The 17,833-nt window shown below is 37.1% G+C and overlaps 1 protein-coding gene across 1 annotated transcript in view; it reads right to left on the bottom strand.

Annotated features, from left to right (window-relative positions):
• FSTL5 (follistatin like 5) overlaps window positions 1-17,833 on the bottom strand; it is a 602,839-nt gene that overhangs the window by 108,826 nt on the left and 476,180 nt on the right. The gene's annotated exons all lie outside the window — the stretch shown is intronic.

Raw genomic sequence — 17,833 nt, 5'->3', positions numbered from 1 at the left:
ATAAATATTCTCTAAGACTATGCTAGGGAAAAATATGAACTGAGCCTATCTTGCTTTAATCATTTAAAAAGTACTCAAAAAGCCCTAACCGGTTTGGCTCAGTGGATAGAGCATCCGGCCTGCGGACTGAAGGGTCCCAGGTTTGATTCCGGTTGGGGCATGTACCTTGGTTGCAGGCACATCCCCAGTGGGGGATGTGCAGGAGGCAGCTGATCGACGTTTCTCTCTCATCGATGTTTCTAACTCTCTATCCCTCTCCCTTCCTCTCTGTGAAAAATCAATAAAATATATTTTAAAAAAGTACTCAAAGAATGATATAAACCTAAAAAAAGATATGATATGTACATAGATTGAAAGAATTAATTGGTAAGATAGTAAGAATTGGTAATAAATATTATTGGTGGAATGACAGTACTCCAAAATTGATTTCCAGATACAATGTAATGCCTATCAAAATCCAACTGCATTTTTCAGAATTGAAAGAGCTAATCCTCATATTCATAAGGAGTTACAAGGGGCCTCAAAAAGCCAAAACAATCTTGACAAAGAAGAACAAAACTGAAGGCCTCATACCTCTCAATTTTCAAATGTACTACAAATCTTCAGTAATCAAAGCAAAGTGGGACTGGAAGGATAAAAATATAAATCTATGGAATAGAGCTGGCAATGCAGAAATAAACCTAAACATCTATGGTCAACTGATTTTTCAACAAGGATGCCAAGAAGTAGTTATTTCAAGACTTTATGCTGGAGCAATTGTATATCCATATGCAATACAATGAACCTGGACCTCATGCCATATATAAAAATTAACTCAAAATGAATTATAAACTTAAATGTAGGAATTAATACAGTAAGACTGGGGAGAAAACATAGGTGTAAATCTTTTGGCCTTGCATTTCACCATGGTTTCTTAGACATGACCCCAAAATACAAGCAACAAAGAAAAATAAATAAATTGATCTTCATCAAAAGTAAAATATTTGGTGCATAAAAGGACACTGCCAAGAGGTTGTAAATACAACTGACAGAGGAGGGCGATTTTTAAAAATTATATCTGATATAAGACTAGTACCCAAAGTATATAATAAACTGTTACACCTCAGCAACTAAAAAGCAGACAGCCCCTTGTACACAGCAAAAGAAAAAAAAAATGAAAAGGCAACTTACAGAATGAGAGAAGATGTTGGTAAACCATATATTTGATTAAAACTTAATATCCAAAATATTTAGGAATGCATACACCTTCATAGCGAAAAATAACTCAATTAAAATATGGGCTTAGAGCCTAAATAAACAAAGTTCAAAGAAAGCATACAAGGGCCACCAGGTACATGACAAGGTCTTTAACATTGGTGGTCATCAGAGAAATGTAAATCAATACCATAATGAGATGTCATCTGTATGTTGGTATTATAAAAAAGATAGTAGATAAATGTTGGCAAGGTAGTGGAGAAAAGGGAACATATGTATACTTTTGTTGGGAATATAAACTGGAAAGGCCACTATGGAAAACAGTATGGAAGTTTCTCAAGAAATAATATAGATCCTTTCTGAACTTTATCCTCGATGGTCTCTTCAGTAAAAATGAGGTTTGATTTATGTCTCCTTTTATTCTGTGATATGTCAGTGATTTTGGTGATAAAAATAGTAACAGTACTTTAAAAGTGAAAATAATAATAGGTACCCCAGAATGTTTGTGAGGAAGTCCTCATCGTCATGTTAACTGACTGGCTCCTCTAGGTCACAGAGCTTGTTGGAGTCCAGAGTTGAGACTAAAATACAGGGGGCCCTGACTCCTGGACCAATGCTCTTTACACTTCATGCTGCCCCTAATCAACTTGGCTGATTTGGTGTCTAATAGCCACTGAATTTAGCCAAAAGGAAGGAAAATCTGATGTGCATGAAAAGTAAGTATGTGCCAAATTTGGTCAGGAATTCCTACATCATCATCAACAACAACAAAATAGAACTGCCTTATAATCCAGTAATCCCACTCCTTGGTATATATCCACAGGAAACAACAACATTGTCTGAAAGAAATATCTCTACTTCCATGTTTATAGCAGTATCATTCCCAATAGCCAAGGTATGGGAACAACCTAGTCGTCTATCAACAAATAAAAAAAATAAAGGAAATATGGTCTACATAGGGTGTCTGCAAAAAATGTATACACATTTTAACAGCTAATAGCTCATTTAATTGTCATTCCTTTCAGGTTTAAATGATTTAACTAATGGGTGAAGCCAGACTAAGTTTTGAACAAAGAAAATTTATACTAAAGTGCCATAGACATTTTTTTTTAATGAAGATACATAAACGATAAAGTTTATGGTACAAAACCAGCAATAGTTGACAAATTGAGGGTACACCAATACCAAAGGAAATGATTCTTTTTTTTTTTTTTAATATATTTTATTGATTTTTGACAGAGAGGAAGGGAGAGAGATAGAGAGTTAGAAACACCGATCAGCTGCCTCCTGCACATCTCCTACTGGGGATGTGCCCGCAACCCAGGTACATGCCCTTGACCAGAATCGAACCCGGGACCTCTCAGTCCGCAGGCCGACGCTCTATCCACTGAGCCAAACCGGTTTCGGCAGGAAATGATTCTTGATGTTTGTGATTCCATTGCTTAGTGTATCAGCAGCACCTGGACCAGAACCGTCATCAGTTTGAAAACAGGCATTGCCAAAAATACTATTCATTTCTGTAGGTTCTTTTAAATTTTGAAAATGAACTATATGTTAATAAACACTGACTTTATAATCATTCAAAGTGCATATTCATTTTTTGGGACACACCGTATATAGATTATAGAATATTATTCAGCTTTAAGAAAGAAAATCCTGTCATTTGTAACAACAGGAATGAAATCAAGGGCATTATGGTAAGTTAAATAACCAGGACAAAGAAAAAAATAAAAATGGGAAATGGGTAAAAATGGTCAGTTATAAGATTGATAAGGTCTAAGGATATAATATATAACATGGTGACTAAAGTTAATAACACTATTGTGTAATTGAAATATACTAAGAGAATAGAACTTAAATGTTCTCACAAAAATAAAAGGTTAAGGAACAAACACAAGCTCTAGCCAGTGGGTTCAGTGGGTAGAGCATCGGCCTGGGGACCCGAAGGGTCCGGGGTTCCATTCCAGTCCAGGGCGCAGGCCCGGGTCACGGGCTTGATCCCCAGTAGGGGGTGTGCAGGAGGCAGCCTATCAATGATTCTCTCTCATCATTGACATTTCTATCTATCTTTTCCTCTTCCTTCCTCTCTGAAATCAATTTTTTAAAAAGAAACAAACACAAAAAAGAATGAAAGTTAGACTGATAGTTAAATTCTTACAGAAGAGGTTTTATAATTAACCTCTATAATCAGCCTTTACAATAACTCAATAGATAACTTTAAATAAAATAAATACATTTTTAGAAACACAAACTTCTAGCAGAACCCATGAAAAAAGTAGTACAAAATTCTAAAAAAATCTTATACTAGCAACATTTAAAAAATGTTTAATACATTATTAAAATCTTTTATTCAAATAAAACTGCTGGTTTTCCCCCAAACTAAATAAGAAATAACACAAATCTTATATAACCTATTCTAGAGAATAGAAAGGGAGAGGCTGCATTTTTTTTTTGGTAGTGTTAAAATATCTATACAAATCTCTCAATACTTTTACCTTCAAGAGAGCACCGACTGTCAGATATAAGATGGCTAAGATGAGAAATTCTCCTCATGTTACATGTAGGCTGAAATTGATGACTCACTGTTAACAAATAGAATATGGCAAAGTGATGGTGCAAGATAACCAATATTAGGCCATAAAAGGCATTACAGCATCCTCCTAGCTCTCTTTTGCTCTTGGAGAAGTCAGATTTCATGACACAAAGATAATCAATCAGTCTTATGGTAATGCTCATGTATCAAGTGACAGAGAGAAGCTCCATGCCAGCAGCCAGCAAAGAACAAACAGGCATGTGAGCGAGCCATCTTGGAAGTCCTCCAGCCCCAATAAAGCTTTCAGATGACGGCAACCCTAGCCAAGATGTTAAATGCAACCTCAGAGAGGACTTCATAGCAGACTCATATAGCTGAGCTATTCTAAATGCTTTTATCCTATTTCTCCATTACCTCATATCTCTATTTTTCTGTCACTAAATGTACATTTACAGAAGGGTTTTGCCTCATTCAATCATTGTACCCCCATAGATAGCTGAGTGACTAAAGTCACCCCAGACAATGGAGAAGTCCACAGGATGTGTGTTACAGGCTTAGCACATCCATCTATTCTTTGCATTCATATTTTAGCATTTGCTCTCTAGTATAAGCATGAAAGCCTATACACCCTACATTTTCTTTAATAAGAATATGAGTTAGTAATCAAGGAAAAACACTCTGGTTCTTAGTTGAAGAATTTTCTGCAAGAGATACCTTAGCAAAAGACAATGGACAGAAGTTTTATTCACATAGACCACCATACACTTTTTTAAAAATGTGTGTACTTTGGCCCTAGCCAGTTTGGCTCAGCGGATAGAGCATCAGCCTGCGGACTGAAAGGTCCCAGGTTCGATTCCGGTCAAGGGCATGTACCTTGGTTGCGGGCACATCTCCAGTAGCGGGTGTGCAGGAGGCAACTGGTTGATGTTTCTCTCTCATCGATGTTTCTAAGTCTCTATCCCTCTCCCTTCCTCTCTGTAAAAAATCAATAAAATATATATATATTTTTTAAAAATGTGTGTACTTTGAACTACCTGATGTATTTTCTTTTCATTCATCAGAACAGCCGTCAAAGATGCAAGGTCGGTAACCAACCTGACACTCTCTTTAGGGTCACAAATCCAGCCCAGAAGTTAAATTGACCACTTTCCTTTCAAGTGACTGGCAGAGCCAATCTAGATACAAATTTGATCGACTAACGAGTAAATGTTGGCCTTCCAGATTTACTGAAATTACAAAAGCAATGCAAACCAGGATACTAGATGAAGCCAAATTAGGCCCATGTCAACTATGACACAGAGGCAAAGGGAGGAGAGGGTTCCTCAGAAAGGCCCCATAATCCGTTGAGTCTGGAGCTGGAACTTTTCCTTGTATATTGCCTTGTATAGTCCCAGGACAGGAAAATAATAGACTTGCGAAGCTCTGAGCTTTATAATTCTGCTACATCCTCCCCCCTCTCCTAAATATCATCCAAAACAAACACAACGCAGGCGAACAAACATCTGCAACAATGTTGGGGAATAAAACCAAGATTGTATTGTTTTTCACTTTGATAACTATGTGAATAGTTTATTTTGAAATATCAAAAACATTTTCAAAAATAGTTCTTATAATACTTTTGTACCTGTCCCCTTGGTAACATAGAGCATATATTGAGGCTCTTTTAATATATCTAGCACAGAATAGTTACTGTAACATTTTATTATATAGGAAGCACAAATTAATACCTTTTTAAAGAGATTTTTTTTCCCCAGAAAAAAACACATTCATTGTAAGAAAAATAAAGAGATTCTTTCAAATACTCAGAGACCTAATTATAATCTTTTAATAACCTGGGTTTAGGAGATGAGCTTTTAAAAAAAGACATATTTAATGAAGGCAAGTGTATCTTGCCATTGAATTTATAAGCAAAGGAAGGATCAATGCTTCTTGCAACATTCTTTGGAAAAGCAAAAAATTAAGACAGCCTACATTTATATGAAAATTACTTAGAAAGGAAGCACATCAATTAACTCAATGATAATAATGGATTCTACATCATTCATATTACAAAATATAGATATTACGTAAGTCATACATACTAACGCTGATACTCCCCCAAAGGACACCTTTTCAAATAAGATGTTTAATGTCCCACAGCACTCTAGCTGTTTCTTCTTTATTTATATACTTGTGCATGTACTGAAGGGAAAACAGTGATCAATAATTTTTGTTGTATTGAATTTTTATACCCCAATAGATAATATATATTTAAAAAATAAAAATACTCTCATATAATATGCTTCTCATTTAGTATATTGGTATCAAATGATCACCTGAAAAAAATCTCTCAACGCTTATAGAATTGAAGAATAAGTGATTGACATAACAACTATTTAACCTCAGCTACAAGCTACACACTTGAAAGGAGGTTATATTTCCCGAGATACATATTATGAAATATAAATGAGGATTGATGGCAGCCTGAATTAAAAAGTCAATAATCCCCCAGAGAACATTTCAAGCCATTTGTTACAGTCATTTTTTAGTTAGGAAGTGCACTCTATGAACTTGTCTCTCCTTCCTATTGGCAGTGCATGAAAAAAGAACTGGCGAAGAACACCAAAGGGTTTTGAAATTGGATTTAGAATCCAATTTGTGTGCAGTTTCATGAAAATCTTTAAATAAGGCTCCTAATATTGTAAGCAAAAGGTGATATTTAAAAATAAATGTCTACATACTCCGAAAACTTCCTAATAATATTCAATGTCACTAAACTAACTCAGAAAGTAGTTTAAACTAGTTGGCTTTATTGGATAAAATATTATCAAGCAATGTCAAACAATTTTAATATCAAATAAATATATTATTTATGCCTTTATGAAATCACTTAAGTAGTTGAGATTACATATTATTCCATTTAATTCTATAAATATAACTAAGTAAGTTTCTGTCACTTAGATAAAAGAAATACAAGATGTAAATATATAAATTTTATTCATGAATAAAATTTAAGAAAAATAAAACATTTGATTTATTTTGAATTTTAAAATGACAACTTACAAATATTTATTAAGCAACTTCTGCATGTAGCACATTGTGCTGGTGGTTTTTTCTCACTGTCTCATATGCTCGCTTTTATGTATTAACCTGTTGTGTGATTCAAACCTCAGTTTAGGTTTTGAAATTAGCCAAATGGAAAACTGGAAAAATGTATTCTTGGTCAAAATTGCCTTATGTGGTACAGATTATAAAATAAATGTCCCTGTAGAAGTATATACTTGGAATCTAATATAAATTCTGAGTTAGGTTTTTAGCAGTAATATGTAAGGTATATTTAAGATCCTTGAAAATTTGTATTTAAAATGTAAAGGTCAAATAAATAATCAGTGCATTTATAGTATTTGGGAAGGTATTAATAATTCATCTCAAATAGATGAAACTTCTCAAGGAAGCTGAACTACCTGTTTTTTATTACCCAGTTTTTTGTTTGTTTATTTGTTTTATAGAAATGCAAAATATTAACATGTGACTAAATTTAATGTAATATAATTGTATTCAATTTATCTAACAGATTGTAGAGCATAAACTGTAAATAATAGGGTGCTATGTATGGAGGACTGGTTGCTCTCAGAGTACATACATAAAGCTAATGTTCTTTAATTAGTTTTAGAAATAAGAAACAGAAATGGAGTTCTAATACTAGAAGTATTAAGTTGAGAAACCAAAATAGTAGGTAAGCTAAAGAAAATAAAGTGTAATTAGTATAATTATATTTTCTTAGGTCTTTCTTTCTGCAAACTTTGGGGTTTATATGGAATCAGTTGTGAATATTTATCAGTTCAAAACCAAGAAGTATTTAATAATGATACTAGATAGGTATAAAACCTACAATAGATAGGTTGATGGTTATATTTCCTGAAGTTCCATAATAATTTTATTGTAATATAATAAACTGGTGCTTTTCTCAATATTAGGATGGATCTAATAGAATTATTTTAATCTAATAATCCTTCTAATCAGATATAAGAATGCATCTAATGGAAAAAAATAGATCTCTATAATACCAAACCCTGTTGTTTTTTCCCATCTTTCAACTTTCATTCTGAGATCTATTTTTGGAAATTCCAGCACTATTGCAAGAAGGAATGGAAACAGCATAATCTGGACACTTTAAAAGCCCGATTTTAGAGTCAGGCAGCAGAGATCACTGACCCAACACAACTACTTCCTTCTAACTGAAAACAAAAATGCATTTAAGGTGAATGAGCAGGTCACAGGTATGTAAACAACTTTTTTTTTTTCCTTTTCTTGATGCCATTATCTTGCCTTCTTTTGAAGGAGTCTATCATTGCTCTTCCACAAATTATTCACACAGCTGCAACAGTGAGAAAAGGTTCTAAGAGCGCTTGCGGGTAAGAATATAAATGTGTCTGAAGTAGTGCTGACTCACAGTGGCATCTGGATTGTTCTGTTTGTATTATGATTCCTTTGCCATTTAAGCAACTTTCCTCTGAAAAATTACAGACTGGGTTTAATAAATATTTTAAATGCTACAGAGCTCGTCCAATGCCTTTTGTCTCTGACATTATTAAAGCCATCAATTTCTCTTTAACTTTGTCCCAAAGCAGTCGTTTTATATTCATGACTTTCCCACTGTCTCTTGTCAATATTACAAAGCTCTCTGAACACATTATACAGCCTTCATAAAAGTATAGAGGATGCAACAAATGTTGGAGGCAAAATATAAATTAACACCAAAAACATCCTTATGGTCATAAAGTTTTGTGATTTTTTAAAAAAAATTTGGTCTCCTATTTATCTTGTGGCATTGTAAAAACTCACAACTTTTTAAGCTCTTTTGAAAGGGACAGCAGTTCATCCTACTTTAATGAACTTAAATCTATTCTGCTGATCCTTAAAGTCTGTGTCTCTTTTAAACGCCATCATTTTCAGAAATGCTCTCTGAAACACAAAAGAAAGCATAACCAAGGCCTCAAGGTAATAGTACAAACGATGTTGTTTTTCTAAATCTATGATGGGAAAAATGAGAATTAATGAAATGAACTGATACATTAAATATTACCTGCCTCTAAAATTGGATTTTAGATGCTTGATTGCTCTGCTAACAGTTTGTAAGAATCCCATCTCCCAAAACTAACCCATATATGAAAAGGGCCATTTTTTCACCAACTCATCAGAATTAGGTATTACTAAACATTTTATTTTAGCAAATGATTTCCCATTTTATATTAAATTGAATTTCATTGACTGCTATATGGATATGTTTTTATATACTCAGTCATTTCTAAATTTTTTTTAAAAAAATATATTTTTCTTGATTTCAGAGAGGAAGGGAGAGGATGAGAGAGAATCATTGATCCCTGCCTCCTGCACACCCCCTACTGGGAATTGATTGCCAGGAGCCGGTCCATCCTTGCTGTTTCAAAGGACCTGGCATATATGGCATACTGTTCTTAATATGTTTGCTCACCTTCTTGGCACTATGTGTTTTAACCAAGGTCTCCTCTCTGAGAAAGGTTGTTTCCCCAGGTAGGGATTTTCCCCTGAAGTTAGGGAGGGAATAAAACCCCTCAACTAAGTGCCAGGCGGGTAATTAATCACTTTAACTATGAACAATCATGCTTAAGCTACATAATCTTTACTCCCTGGAATGGAGATAAGAAACGCCCTAACCTTTGTAATAGAGATTGATAGGATTGAATCAACTGGTATAAATACAGATGTAACAAGACAGCAAGACACAGAACTTAGAAGACAGAGCCTACACAGAACCTACACACAGAACCTACACACAGAACCTACACAGAACCTAGAGACAGAAGAACTTCGCTGGAGAGAACATGGCAAAAGGTCCTGGACAGAAGCTGGAGACAGAACCTAGAGACAGAACCTAGCGAGAGAACATGGCAAAAGATCCTAGACAGAAACTGGCCACAGAACCTAGAGACAGAACCTAGCGAGAGAACCTGGCTGAAGAACCTAGAGACTGAACCTGGCTGGAGAACCTGGACAGAACCTGACTGGAAAACCTAGCGAGGGAACATGGCCACAGAACCTGGCTGGAGAACCTAGCAAGGGAACATGGCTACAGAACCTGGCTGGAGAACCTGGAGAACCTAGCAAGAGAACATGGACACAGAACCTGGCTGGAGATCCTAACCAGAACTTCGCTGGAGATCCTGACCAGAACTTGGCTAGAGATCCTGGCTAGGCTGCTGATCAACTGAACACTGTCTCCGTGTCCTTCCTTCTTCGCCGACTCCGTCTACGCCTTTGGGAACCCCTGGACCTGCTGGGGTTGGACCCCGGCAATTGATCTTGAAACCCAGGCATGCGGCCTGACCAAGAATCAAACTTTGACCTCCATTGGTTGATGCTCAACCACTGAGACAGTGGCCAGGCTCATTAGTCATTTTGATTCCTTCCATGAATGGCCTGTTTATAGCCTTTACCAATTTCTTTCTTGTAAATAACTATGAACACTTATTCAATTAAAACATGTGTAATGATTCTTCATTCCTTATTTGTAGAATATATATTTTATCTACCATAAATATTTTGAATAATTACAATACAGAATATTTGTATTTAATATAACCTTTCAAACATCTATTTTATTACTACTAGATTTCTTGTCTTGCTAAAGAAATACACTGCCACCCACAGTTGTATAAATATTTCCTAAATAATAAAGTAACACGATTGTATTTAAGATTAGATTACAATCTAGTTTACCATCCAATTTCCACTTTGATTTTTTTTACATTTTTATGTAATGTCTGAGAAAACATAATTTTCTTTCCGTGGTGTTATTTTTTCTTATATTACCCAAGAGTAAAGCAATATAGTCTCTATAATTTGATATTCTTTCTTCATTATATACTATGTAAGTCTTCAATAACACAAATTTTATGTTTATTTTATACATCATATATACACACATATACTTTCATAAATATAATGATTTTACACATATAGCAATTGCACCTCTTTCTGGTATCAGTACTATTTACCCTATAAATCTATGCCATACTCTTTCATTAACGTAATAGCTTTAAAATAAGTTTTAATATCCTTTACCATAAGTTCTATTGTTTATTTTATCAGAGTTTTTTAGTAATTTTTCATACTTATTATTTTATTTGAAGAAAGGGGGTCAGACTTGTGTCATCTCTCCCATGACCTGCTACTTGTAAGGTCATACTCATGGATGGAGGTTTCCATTTCCTTTTTGTTAGTGTTAATATATCATCCTCTGTCATAAAATTATTATTGATTTACATCTCACACCCTATACAAAAATCAACTCAAAATGGATGTAAACTTAAATGGAGAATGTAAAACTATAAAACTTTTAGGAAAATACATAAGGAAAAATTTTTGTTACTTAAGGCTCATCAAATAATTATTAGACTTGACACCAAAAGCACTATCCATAAAAGAAAATAGTGATAATTGGACTTCAAGTTTTGCTCTGAAAAAGTTTTGCTCTGGAAAAGACTCAGTGAAATAGATTAAAAGACAAGCTACAGAGTAAAATAAATATTTACAAATTATATATGCAACAAAAGACTAGAAGCTAGAATATCTAAAGAACTATCAAAACTCAGAAGTGAAAAACAAGTAGTACAATTAGAAATAGGGCAGTGATGGCGAACCTATGACACGCGTGTCAGAGGTGACACGCGAACTCATTTTTTTGGTTGATTTTTCTTTGTTAAATGGCATTTAAATATATAAAATAAATATCAAAAATATAAGTCTTTGTTTTACTATGGTTGCAAATATCAAAAAATTTCTATATGTGACACAGCACCAGAGTTAAGTTAGGGTTTTTCAAAATGCTGACACGCTGAGCTCAAAAGGTTCGCCATCACTGAAATAGCGCAAAAGACATGAGAGGACATTTTATTGAAGATGATATACAGATGGCAAATACTCACCTGAAAATATGTTTGGCATCATCAGCCATTAAGTAAATGCAAATTAATATAAGACATCCCTATACAAGTATCAGAATGGCTAAAATAAAAATAGTGCCAAATGCTTGCAAGGATGCAAAGAAACTGAATCTCTTATTCATTGCTAACGATAATGTATGATAGTATAGGCACTCAATTTTTTTTTAAAGAAAACTAAACATGCAATTACAACGTTTAGAAATAAAATTTCTGAGCATAGCCCAGAGAAATAATGACTTAAGTTCACATAAGAACCTGTAAATGAATAGCTTTTAATTTATTTATCTTTATTGCATGAGGTATTACAGATGTCCTCCATTTTCCCCCAATTTTTCCTCCTCCACTCGGTTCCTGCCACACCCCAGGACATGAGTATTTGTAGAGCTTTATTTGTAATAGGAAACAACTGGAATTAGTCCAGATGTCTTTCAACAGGTAAATGGTTAAACAAACTCTGATATATACCATGAACTACATTTAGCAATAAAAAGAAACAAACTATTGATTCACATAACAACTTAGGTGAAATCTTTAGATAACTGTGCTGAATGGGGGAAAGGGGGAAAGCCAATTCCCAAAGAATACACAGAATTATTTCATTTACATAAGTCTTGAAAAAACAAGTTAAAACAACAACAACAATAACAACAACAACAAACCGAATAGCCTGGCCAGTGTGGTTCAGTTGTTGAGTGTCAGCTTATGAACAAGGAGGTCATGGTTTGATTCCAGTCAGGACATATGCCCAATTTGCAGGCTTGATCCCCAGTGAGGGACCTGCAGGAGGCAGCTGATCAGTGATTCTCTCTCATCGTTGATGTTTCTCTCCGTCTCCCTTTCTCTCTGAAATAAATAAAAATATATTTAAAAATATTTTTTTTAAAAAGGAAAATGTATTAGTGGTTGCTGGTTCATAAAGGAGTGGGAATAGGAGAGAGTAAGTATGGAACATTAGGGATCCTGTTCTGTATGTTGACTGTCAATGTCAATATCCTGGTTCTTCAGGTTGAACTGGAGTTTTGCAAGATGTTACCAATAAGAGAAAATGGGGAAAGGTTTCAAAGGATCTTTTTTGCATCGCTTCTTGAAACTGTATAAGAATCTACAATTATCTCAAAATAAAAATTTAATGAAAACATTATTAATCCATTTTCAAAAACAAATAATTTATTTCAGTAGTGGAGAAAAGTCCACCCTGAGCAGTTCAAAGGAAATAAGTCATGTGATTGGAACTATCAAAATGACATTCTCACATTCTCAGGCAATCCCTTGTTCCTGGTCCCTCCAGGCGCTGCATGCTCACTGTTCTGGTTCTCTAGGATTTCTCTCCAGATGTCTCAGTGCTAATGTGTGTCCTGGCTAGACAGAAGTATTTGGTGTCTTTTTTCATGCCCTAGCGTTAGCTGCTGCCAAGAAGTAATGTAGGTTACCTCTGAAGCTCATGCCATGTTCTACTAAAAAATCGCATGCTTCCTGCAAGTTTATATGCAAATAATGCTGCCTCCAATATGAATCATAATATGTATTCAAATTAAGAATAGAATTCATCTGTGTCTTGTCCGTCTAATTCATTAACAACCCTCGTAAACAATCAACAATATAACTATTTACCATACATATTTTTAATTTTTCCTCATTTTTATCTCCTTTTTCTACCTTAAACTTAGGTTTTTACTAATCTTAAATATACCCTAAACTTAAAACGTTCACTATTTCTAGCCTTTGATAATTCAGAAATCTCTTAACTTGACACTGCCCCACAGCCCTGCACAAATCTATTGTCTGCATCACTAGAAACATATTTTTAATTGAAAGTAGGATGTTGTGCCAAAACCGGTTTGGCTCAGTGGATAGAGCGTCGGCCTGCGGACTGAAAGGTCCCAGGTTTGATTCCAGTCAAGGGCATGTACCTGGGTTTCGGGCACATCCCCAGTAGGAGATGTGCAGGAGGCAGCTGATTGATGTTTCTCTCTCATCGATGTTTCTAACTCTCTATCTCTCTCCCTTCCTCTCTGTAAAAAATCAATAAAATATATTTAAAAAAAAAAAAAAGAAAGAAAGTAGGATGTTGTATCTCACCTACTCAAGGTCTTCTGTTACATCACCCCCTTTTATTTTCAGAATAATATCCAAACTAATTGAAAATAAAATGCCCTTGATTTGGTCTGCACTTGCCTCTCAAAATTTATAGCTTGCCAATCCTTTATTAAATGCCTGTATTGCTGTTTCCAAATCATCACTTGCTCCTTTCTTTCTCCTCCTACTTCAACTTCTCCTCCCCCTAGTGCAGGGGTGGGCAAACTTTTTGACTCGAGGGCCACAATGGGTTCTTAAACTGGACCGGAGGGCCGGAACAAAAGCATGGATGGAATGTTTGTGTGAACTAATATAAATTCAAAGTAAACATTACATAAAAGAGTACGGTCTTTTGTTTTTTTAGTTTTATTCATTTTAAATGTGCCGGATCCGGCCCGCGGGCCGTAGTTTGCCCACGGCTGCCCTAGTGTATCTTTTCTCCTCTTTCTGTTCTCCCTTCCCTGTTGCTTTCTCCTTCATTGCCAGCTCTCTCTTTTCCTCTTCTCTTTTATTTTGTTTTGTCTTTTCCTTATAAGCCTTTTTCTCTTTTTTCATCTCTTAATTTTTCTATTCATGGTTTAGTTGTAAATTTTTCATTCAATGTCACTACCTACAGATATAGGTATTTACATATATAGATATAGTTATAATTATATGTATTATAGGTAGATTCTATCTATCATCTATCTATCTATCTATCTATCTATCTATCTATCTATCTATCTATCATCTACCTACCACCTACCTAGATTCCTTATAGGAATGTGACCTTACACAACTCGATGTATGAGCTGGATAACAGCCGCTATGAGGCTGTCTGTTGTCTTCCTGTCTGACTCTGGAGCTTGAAGTCCACAGGGCAGACAGTCAAAAAAAGAAGATTGATGTAAAATGTGAGAATAGGCAAATCCATAGAAACAGAAAGTAGATTTGTGGTTGCCAGGAGCTGAAGGGTTGAGGGTGAATGGCAAGTGACTGCTAACTGGTACAGGCTTACTTTCTGAGGTGGTGAAAATGCTGCAGAATTAGTAGTGATGGTTGTACAGTTCTGAGAATACAACAACAAAAAACCATTAAATTTTTCATCTTAAAATGGTAAATTTTATGCTATGTGAATAACTCAGAAAACACAAAACAAAAGAAATAAATTAAGAGAATAGTGGTTACAGTATGTTATCATTTGTATAAAGACAGTAAAAAATAAATAATGTTTTATGATGTTTCGAATTGGCTAGGCTGAACTACATTTCCAAGAATTCCCTCTCCTGTATGTTTCCAGTTAGGATGGGTAATGAGTTCCTTTAATTTTGTTCAAGGTTTGGTGGGTAGAAGTCAAGTCAGGGTTGGGGCAGGGTTTTCCTGGGATCTTATAGCACACATATATGGTTCCTTATCTGGGACTCATGTGGTTGGTGTGGGGTAGCAGCCAGCAGCTGGGCCCACAATTGCTCCCATTTCCATTCAGCTTTGTCATTCCTGAGCATGGTGTACATTAGGTTCTGTATCAAAGACAGCTAGAATTTTAGGACACTAACTTCATCAAGTTTGGAGGCAGTGAGAACTGACATGTGCCCTAGTCCAGTCTTATGAGTTCCATTTCATGTTCACAGGTTTGTATTTTTCCATGGCTTTCCCCACCTTACTGTTCATTTTCTCTTCTCCAATTCTCTCATTTCTGTTCCATTGATCTACATGCCTATCCTATGCCACTACCTCACCATCCTGATTTTTGTAGTTTCATAGTCCCATTCATATTTTTCATAAATGTCTCTATTTATTATATGACCACAACAGTGGCATCAACGTTTTTTTTTGTTTTTTTACAAAATGGAAGCTTGTATTCATATATGGGAGGTTGGGCTAGCATCAAGAACAACAATAAGCTCTTCTAAGACTAGAACTAATATTTGTTCACTGTTGGATCCTTAGCATCCATCAGAGTATATAGATCTCAACCTACACTTATGAAATAGATAAACTACATGTGTGAGTAATGAATGAATGAGAGCTTAATATCTGCTTTGTGTTCCAATAGGCACCACCATAACATGCCAAAGTTGGCCCTGATTTCACCTCAGCCTCCATTTAGTTCCTCCCCTTAAGGCTGTGCTTGTTTTCGTAGTTTCTGCTCTTGTCAATAACATTGATTCCTCTGTTGCACCTGTTAATGCTCTGGTACCTGTCACCTGCAACATATAATTTGACCATGGTCTTGAGGTCAATGGATTCCACTACTGCTTTCTGCTCCTTTCGGTTGTCTTATCCCTAACTTTGTATGTATCGTTAATAATCTAACTCTCCTAAACTATTCAGTATCACCTTCACAATGTGACTAGACAGCACAGAGGTTGCTCTAGCTAGGTGCTGTAACAAATTTGGAAAAATTTAAGGTATAATTTACTTTTTAAAATGTATTGGGGTGATATCAGTTAATCAAATTATATGGGTTTCAAGTGTGATTTCACAAACATGTGGACTCTATGGAACAAATATATAACTTACACTTACTGAAAATAGGCAATAAAATTTAAGAGTTTTGCAAGTAGTCTATTATCCTATCTAATAAAAGAGAAACATGGTAATTAGCGTACGACTGCTACCCTTCCCATTGGCTAATCAGGGCGATATGCAAATTAACTGCCAGCCAAGATGGCGGCCAGCAGCCAGGCAGCTTGAAACTAACATGAGGCTTGCTTGCTTCAGTGAGGGAGGACTCCAACGTTCCCCGCCTGCCTTGCCAGCCTCTGAGCCTGCAGTTTGAAACATAGTTACAAATATAGAAGCTAAACAAAACCCCAGAAACCTGCTTTCAGCGAGCTGGGATCTCAGAGCTGGAGTTATACATTGTTTTGATTATAGAACTGAAACAAACCAGATACCTGCTTTCAGCAGCGGAGGCCTAAGAGCTGGAGCCTCAGAGCTAAAGCTGGCCCAGAATTAAAAAAAAAAAAGAAAAAAAGGAGTGGTTGGGAGCTTCTGTTACCCGCCAGCCTGAAAACAGTCCTAAGCCCCTCACCCAGACTGGCCAGGCACCCCAGTGGGGACCCCCACCCTGAAGGGTGTATGACCAGCTGCAAACAGCCATCATCCCCTCACCCAGGCTGGCCAGGCACCCCAGTGGGGACCCCCACCCTGAAGGGTGTATGACCAGCTGCAAACAGCCATCATCCCCTCACCCAGGCTGGCCAGGCAACCCAGTGGGGACCCCCACCCTGAAGGGTGTATGACCAGCTGCAAACAGCCATCATCCCCTCACCCAGGCTGGCCAGGCACCCCAGTGGGGACCCCCACCCTGAAGGGTGTATGACCAGCTGCAAACAGCCATCATCCCCTCACCCAGGCTGGCCAGGCAACCCAGTGGGGACCCCCACCCTGATCCAGGACACCCTTCAGGGCAAACCAGCCGGCCCCCACACGTGCACCAGGCCTCTATCCTATATAGTAAAAGGGTAATATGCCTCCCAGCACCGGGATCAGCGTGACAGGGGGCAGCGCCCAAACCCCCTGATCGCCCTGCGGCTCTGTGTGTGACGGGGGTGGGGCCACAATCTCCCTATCTGCCCTGCTCTGTTCGTGACAGGGGAAGGCGCCCCAACCCCCTGATCAGCCCTGCTCTGTGCCTGATAGGGGGGAGCTCCCAAACCCCCTGATCACATTGTGGCCCTGTGTGTGACAGGGTGCAGCGCCCCAACACCCTGATCGGCCCTGCTCTGTGTGTGACGGGGTGTAGCGCCCAAACCCCCACCCCCTCGGGCCCTGCTCTGTGTGTGACAGGGTAGTGCCATAACCTCCCCATAGGCCCTGCCCTGAGTGTGACAGTGGCGGCGCCCCAACCCCCTGATCGGCCCTGCTCTGTGGGTGATAGAGGGCAACGCCCCAACCGCCCCCCACGGGCCCTTCTCTGTGTGTGACGGGGTAGAGCCATAACCTTCCTATCGGCCCTGCCCTGAGTGTGACATGTTGTGGCACCTCAACCCCCTGATCTGCCCTGCTCTGTGTGTGACAGGGGGTGGGGCCCCAACTCCCCTATCGGCCCTACTCTGTGAGTGACAGGGGGAAGACCCCA

The sequence above is a fragment of the Myotis myotis genome, unplaced genomic scaffold (genome assembly GCF_014108235.1).
Source record: "Myotis myotis isolate mMyoMyo1 unplaced genomic scaffold, mMyoMyo1.p scaffold_m19_p_6, whole genome shotgun sequence".
NCBI classification, from domain to species: Eukaryota; Metazoa; Chordata; class Mammalia; order Chiroptera; family Vespertilionidae; genus Myotis; species Myotis myotis.
Note: the sequence above shows the minus strand (reverse complement) of the source record. Positions and strands in the feature narration are given on the sequence as shown.